General features: G+C 34.2%; 1 pseudogene; it reads right to left on the bottom strand.

Annotated features, from left to right (window-relative positions):
• Window positions 1-3,695: 3,695 nt before the first annotated feature.
• LOC104610251 (WD repeat-containing protein 26 homolog pseudogene) lies at window positions 3,696-4,654 on the bottom strand (annotated as a pseudogene).
• Window positions 4,655-7,836: the final 3,182 nt, after the last annotated feature.

Here is a 7,836-nt window from a genome sequence, read left to right as displayed (position 1 = left end):
GCTATAAATCAAATCACATAAATCAACAAAATAGAAAATCTGGCACAGGAAATAAAATATGTGGAAAAGTATGGATAGGCCCAATGCAGATTTTCTATTTTCACCACAACTGTAAACATTCAAAACGTCGATAACCCAATGCAGATTTTTTATTTTCACTACAGAACTCTGTAAACATTCAAAATGTCAATAGCCCACACTTTATGCACCAATACGCCTGTGAATTGGTATTAATTCTAAGCTGACACTTACCCTAACAATAATTTGGACTTACAAATTCTAACCCTGGGCTGAACCGTCATTCTCCATCAGAAGAAATACTTGAGATCAGTTAGGATGCATGATGAAGGATAATAATATACTTTAAGCAATGCCTAAAATGAATTTTATAGCAGCGTTGGAGAGTCTTGCTAACTTTATTGCTTGTTCATAGCCTTTTGTGAAAATTTTCAAAGAAAATGTTATCTGAACATCTTATCTTTTCTTTCATTTTTTATTATTTTTTCAGGAAAATTACTTTTAATGCAAACATTAGCGAGGAATCTCTTTAATGTAACAGCTTACAGGTCTCTAGAAGCTTTGCACAAACTAAAAACCCACTAAAAACCAACTTTAGCTTTTCATTGATTGCCAGATAAAAATTGACATGCGGAACAAATTTACTTTACACAAAGTACAAGATATGGGTCTAACACTTAGAGAATTTTATATCGAATTAATGAATCAATCAATGAATCATGACACAATATGAAAATTAAATTATGATATATAATAAAATTATCCCAATACATGTGTGTGAAATGTTGATTCTATTTTTATTGGCTGAGATTAGGAAGAGTAAGGAAATGACATCCAATTCATTCAAAATTATCATATAAATCAATTGGATGGTACGCTTAGCTATGTTCAAGGTTCAAAATATCGATACACCTGATATGCTAGTAGGGGTGTATCGGGCAAATCGATACTGTTTTTTTTTTTTTACTTTTTTTCTAAAATTGGTTCGAGGGCCGTTTTAGGGCTCCTCCACCCCCTGAACTGGTCAGACCCCCGATACACCCATTATATGGGCCGATATGTGTCGATACTTTGAACCTTGGCTATGTTAGGTTTGGAGGAAAAGGTAGGGAAAGATAGGGAAACCAATACTAGGGTTGTAAAGGTTTTCTTACCTTTCCTTACATTTTCCTTCAAACCAAATATAGCTTTGATGTTTCCATCAAATTCATCCAATTGTACCAAAAAGGAAACAAATTCATTCAAAATCATCATATAAGCCACTGAAACAATGAATTGAAAACTTTTATTTTTATTTTTATTTAAGGGTAAATTGCTGAAACCTTCCTTGAAGTTTCTGACTGTTTCCGAATCCTCCTTAAAGTTTGGCAATTTAAATCGCCTCTGAACTTTTTTATACAATTGCAAGTAGATCCCCTCTATTAAAATGTTCTAAAAATGGGCACAAAAATATTAAAACAACCCATGCAATTATGATTGAGACTGCTCTTTACAGAAGAAGAAAACAATAAAAGCTTATAAACAAAAAGAAAATAGAGAATTTAAAATTGCAGCTTTACATTTGAGGATCAATATGAAGGGGAATTGAAAAATTAATCAATTTCAAGAAAGAGGTTGGAAGGGCTTGAACTAGTCATTCATATGAAGAGAAAATTAGAAAATAAACATTTTGATCAAAAGTAGCTGTAAGGGTATTTGGACATTTTTATGCCTCTTTTAAAAGACTTTAACAAAAAGGGTCTACTTGCAATTATATCAAAAAATTCAGAGAAGATGATAATAATTATCAAAACTTTAAGAGATATTTCAGCAACAATCAAAAACTTCACGGAGGTTTCAGCAATTCACCCTTTATTTAATATTACACAATGGTCACCTTAAAAGTTAAAACAACTGGTACATGGTAGCACTTTATGTGAATCTCCCGACGAAGGTGCTTACCCAGTAAGTTCATTCTTCCATATTTGGCAACTGACTAGCATTTTCTATTAATTCTCAGATACCGACACGGCTATCAACACAACAGCTCATCCATGCATGCCTAACTTTTCTTGCTCTCAGAAGCTGAATTAATTCACGACAACCTGGTTTAGATCAACAACCTTAGCAATTGAATATTTTATTGTGTAAGCTTATGTATTTCTTTGAGCACGAATCTGATTTGGATTAATTGTTTTTACTTTTTACACATATAATCGGTGTTGAATTCCTTGCTTGGGTCAACCCAGATAAGATCATTAATTTCAGCCTATTTAATTCTGACCAGAAGGATTAAATGATATAGCAGGTCTCATCGTCCAAAGGACCGGAATTTCTTCCCGGCCGGTAATCTGATAAGTACTTGCTACAGCGGCCCCAGTAGATTATACACCTGAACCGAGCTGGGGACGAACGTTTTGACTGGTGGCTTCTGAGGTCCATCGTGCACTGTTTGTGGTTCCTAAATTTTCAATCTTTATATCACCTTAATTTAGGAAGGTTGCTTCACTCTTAAGATACCCTTAAAGAAATTCCCTTGTTGGTAAGGAAAAAAGAATTTGGGCTTTTGAAACATTATGATTCTTTTATGCATGCTCTTAGGTTTTTTTGGGTGCCCATGACACATCTTCCCTATGCCCCTTCTTTTCTGGCAAAGGATTTCAAGGTTGGCCCTTCTCTAAAAATCAAAGCCTTTTGTTGAAAAGCAGCATTGCAAGTTACCAACCCTTGTAAGATGCTCCAATATAGACAGAAGTTATAGTGCCTCTCACTTCAAGTTTCAGGAGTGGGGAAAGCACTAATCACCTGTTGCTCTTTCCCCTATGTTGCAAAAGTGCCATTCCTAAAACCTTTTAAAATAACTGGTACAATCCTCAACTTGGTGATGAAACTTTTCTCCTCCAATGTAATTCAAGCTCATACCAAATGAGGTAAGATTCCTTGGCACTGCATCATAGAAGTTGTATGTGGCAGTGAATGCAAGAATCCTTGAGGATAAAGAGCAAGAGGTGGATGATGTAATTGATTTGATTAAGCTTTTGAAGCAACTGGTATTATCCCCAACTCAGAGATGAAACTATTTTCCTCCCATATAATTCAATCTCATACCAAACAAGGTAAGATTCTTTGTGTTGTACAAGAGCAGTTATATTATGGAGTATTTGGTATGAATGAAATGAAAGAACCATAGAGGACAAAGAGCAGAAGGTGGAGAATATGATTTGGCAACTACTTGAGAGTTAAGATGCTTGTTCTTCTTCAAGGTGTCAGACTGGTATCCCATCTCAACTTTTCAAATCTGATAGAAGAAGGAAACTGCCAAGTAGTTGTCTTACAATTGTCTTCAACAGATTTAGGTCCTTGTACTCTTGATCATTTGATTAGACTATTAGAGAAGAAAGGTAAGGATATTGGTGTCCAACATGAACTGCTTTGCTTTTTCAAATGGACCACAATATCTGAAAATAGCCTTGCTGACATGTAGCAAGGGCTGGGGTTGAAAGAGAAATATTGGCTTGGGGGCGCAAGCTCAGGGTTATTTTGTAACAGAATGCGATTAAGGAGGTTATTTTACAGGGCAGCCTTGGACTGTTTTTTGCACTGGTCCTAACCCTTACATATCCATACAAATGGAAGTGATGTTTCTTTCTCGTTGGTAATTCAATCCAATTGGAGTAATTGTATCAAAAAATAAATAACTAAGACTGACCTATGATAAAAGTTGATGACATCTTAACCATCTAATCATTGTCATTGATAAATCACCAATCAAGCCAAAAAATAGAAATAAGATAAGAAAGCATGTTTGGCATAAAAAGAAATAACTGACCTCATAGCCTCTGCAAATATAAGTTCTTACCTGCAGTGTTTGAGAAGGGATCTGATCTTTTTCACATTGGTGATCTGAGTACAGTGACAATGAACCACTCAAGGAGTTGTGGAAAACACAAGATTCACATTGCACATTAAGAGCCTGTTCAACTAAATGCTCCAATCTTCTTTCTGGTATCATAACCATGGGAGGAAGCAATTTCTGCAATTTCTCCACAAGCTTCGACCTTGATTTTGCACTCACACTGCCTTGACTGGAACACCCAAGTAACACAGACTGTGAAAGAGACATAATGCACATAGAAAGCTCATGCACTCGGTTTTTGTTAATTCCAAGAGGTTCTATCTCTATCCTCAGTGTCTTCAAAGCACCCATGACTTTTCCCTTGTCCAGGAGCTCAAAGAACTTGTACTCAAAAATCAAAAAAGATGCAGACTTCACAGTTCCTTCATCAATAAGACCAATTTTGTGTAATGTAGCCACACTCTCATCCCAGTTCCCATCAATTAATTGCTGCCTAAACAAATCCACCATGGAGGAGTGCAAGGGTATCCCTGACTCTTCCTCCAGAAGAGCCCCACTCCTGTCATAACCAAGGGAGTACAAGGCCTTGGTAATGATCCTGACAAATTCCACTCTTTCAATAAGTCCTTGAGTACCAACCATCTGTTCGTCCCCTTGGGAAGGTAGAGGTCGAGGCATCAAGTCTCCCGAAGAGCCAGTAAGGGTCTCTGCAAGAGATGAATTATTCAACGGGCTCCTCAATTCTCCAGAGGATAATTTCACACGTTTTGAGGGTGGTTCATCATCCTCTACACCTCCCATGAAATGCCCAAAATCAGCCCATATATATCCAACCCCAGAAACAGGCTAAAATATTTAGCTGAAAAGCAGGGGAATTTGATCTCAGACGCCTCCAGATGAAACACCAATCAGAGGACACGCAACTAAATATAAGCAGTGAAATCATGGAGTTCAAATCGTAAGGAACGATTTGAACAAAACAGACAACCAAGGAAAAATAAATTGTTCTGGGCACCGATTCAAAAACCATTCAAAGAGAAAAACAAATATTTACCAATTAACTCAAAGGGGGCTCAAAGTCCCAAACCCAGAAGAGAAATCTCAAAGCATACAGAGAGAGAAGAGGCCAAAACTATCGATAAAGAAAAAGGAAAAAAAAAAAAAAGGAGCTTCGCGTTAATATTGATACATGTGTCCTGTTTTACAAATAAAGGAACAGAATTGATCAAAAGCGATCAAATAAATCATCTGCTGGGTTTGTATAGTACAATGGATAAAACGTAAAAGTGCAGCCAGCTTGTTTACTGCAGATATAAAGGAAAGGGTGTTTGGGAAAGGACATTGGGTGGGATATCTTCGAGTGGAGGAAAACAGTTCCTGGAGACAGTAGAAATAATTTAAATAATGACAAATTAAAGAAATGGAAAAAGAAGGCTGAATTCCAGAATAAATTGATACATTCAAAGCATTTTGTGTGTGTGCGCTTTTGTGAGATATGATGAAATTTATAACTCAAAAACGGCATACATTTTCCGCCCAACACATCCCCTACCTCAGATGGACCTGGTGTCATTCTCTTTAATAATAGTTTTGTTCCTAAAAAAAAGTTGTTTGGATAAGCTCATAAGCTACAGGATTTGTGATTTCAAAGCCCAAAAGCATAAAGCCATGATATTGGGTTATGTACTTCGAGGCCGAAAAGTGTTTTGGCTTTATATTATTATGTTTTTTACTTTTAAACATTTTTTGCCAAATGCTCAAACCACCTTTTTACTCAATTTTTGTTTCTCACAGTTTAAGACTCAAAAGTAAAAGATTATTCAAACAGAACCCATTTACATATAACTCAAATTTTCCATTAGCACATCAACGCTGAGATTAGAATTTGAGAAGAATCAAGATATAACTTTACATTACACAATTTATAAATTATGATTATTTGATGTTTTCTTTCCATGTTAAGTTTTAAATTTCCATATAACAAATTATAGTGTCACTTCACCCTTTTTCTTGCTAAAAACGGCCTAAACACAACATGAGTTTTCATAAATTAATTTAAGGGTCGTTACTAGAACTTATAGTTTTACAGGGGTGTCAATTGGACTGGATTTGGTCCAATTCGATCCAGCCCAATGTGAGACCATTATAAATGAATCAGGTCCAATCCAATCCAATGAATGTTTTGGACCAATTTGGACCGGTCCAATTCAATGTCTTGATCATCCAATCTATTCAAATTCATTTTGATTTAAATTGGTTTCAACCCAAACCCGGTCCATTGACACGTATATTCTTATCTTATATCAATGGACCAGATATTGGCTTAATCGAACCCAAACCAATATAAATTTATTACGGACTGACTAGGTCCAATCCAATCTAATAAATATTTTGGACCGAATTGGTCCAATCCAATATGTCTTGTTGGTCCATCCAATCCGTCCAAATTGATTTTAGATTGGATGGGGTCCAATCCAAAGCCGGTCCATTAACATCCTTAGACCTACCTTATAGTTTGTATTTTACAAGAACACCCCTTATAGTTTGCAACCTATTTACTTAATGGACCTTTCATTAAGAACTATTTGTTTTGCCTTCTGAAAATAGTAACATGATCGTCTAAACTAAGTGGAAAATGTTTAAGGGCATGGACCCATGGTTGCTTATTCCAAAAGTACCCTTAAACACTATTTTATATAGAAAAAAAATTTGACAAAATAAAGAAAATTAGTTGATCGTGCTTTACTAAGGGGAAAAAATGAAATTTTTGTTTTTAGTTTCTTTTGATTAAATTTATTTGAATGGATGTTAGGGTTAAAACTATCATTTTTGACTTTCATATAATTGAAAATCGATTAAATAAATTGATTGCAAATTATAGGGGATGTTTTAGTAAAACACCAATTATACCATAGGTTTTAGTAAAATCATGAAAATATAGGGAGTGTTTTAGTATTGACTGGTTATAGGACATAATTACATTTTATTAGTTTTGTCTTGTTAGGTAGTGTTTTAGCTTCATCATGTTTGACCTTTAACACTTGCATCAAGGTTTCTATGAATTTTATTCTACTTGATATCTTGGATTTGATGGGTTGAAAGAAAGGGGTGATTGTTTCAACTTTCAAATTCCAACTTAAAGTCCCACGTGAGTTTGAAAAATCAGGATATATTTTGAAATTTTGAAAGAAAATAAAGGGTAAAAGAATCACAAGATATATTTAAGTCTTTTTTAAAAATTCAAAGTACATCTTAAGTCTATTTATGAAAACTCAGGGTATGTTTAAGTCTTTTACCCAACACTTTAAGGGACCATGTTACCACTTTCCTTTACTTGGTGAAATATCTTTATATAGTACCTTGCCATCTTCTCTCGTAAAATACACTAGCAAGTAAATTCATGCAATGCATATTGCTGAATAGAAATCAGGTAAGGTTAGGCCTAGGCCAAGGTCCATGTTAAGGTTTAGTCTTAGATTGGCCATAACCTAACCCAATTAATCCATCTAATTTACAACCCTTACTTATATTAAAGAGATACGGTGGCTTGGGGTGAGCACTATTCGATTTTGGTTTTGGTTAAATCGGTTCAGTTAATTCGATTTTTAGTTTCAATTTTTAGAATTAAAAATTCTGTTAACTGAAATAATCGAATTTTCTATTATTATATATAATATAATATATAATATATAATATGTAAGATGCAATATATAATATATAATATATTATATATTTATATATTAATATATAATAAAATGAAATTCAATTTCATAATATATATTTTATAATATATAATATATTATATGTTACAATATAGATATATATAATAGAGTATATATTATTAAAATTTGGTTTTAACCAAAAGAACCAAAAATTTCAATTTTGGTTATTTCGATTTTTCTATAATTTGGTTTCGATTCAATTTTTAATTTTTTAGTTCAGTTTTTAAACCAAATGCTCACCCCTAGGGATGGCAATTGGCG

The sequence above is a fragment of the Nelumbo nucifera genome, chromosome 3, assembly GCF_055504915.1.
Source record: "Nelumbo nucifera cultivar China Antique chromosome 3, China Antique-T2T, whole genome shotgun sequence".
Taxonomy (NCBI): domain Eukaryota; kingdom Viridiplantae; phylum Streptophyta; class Magnoliopsida; order Proteales; family Nelumbonaceae; genus Nelumbo; species Nelumbo nucifera.
This window is presented reverse-complemented; position numbering and strand designations above follow the sequence as displayed.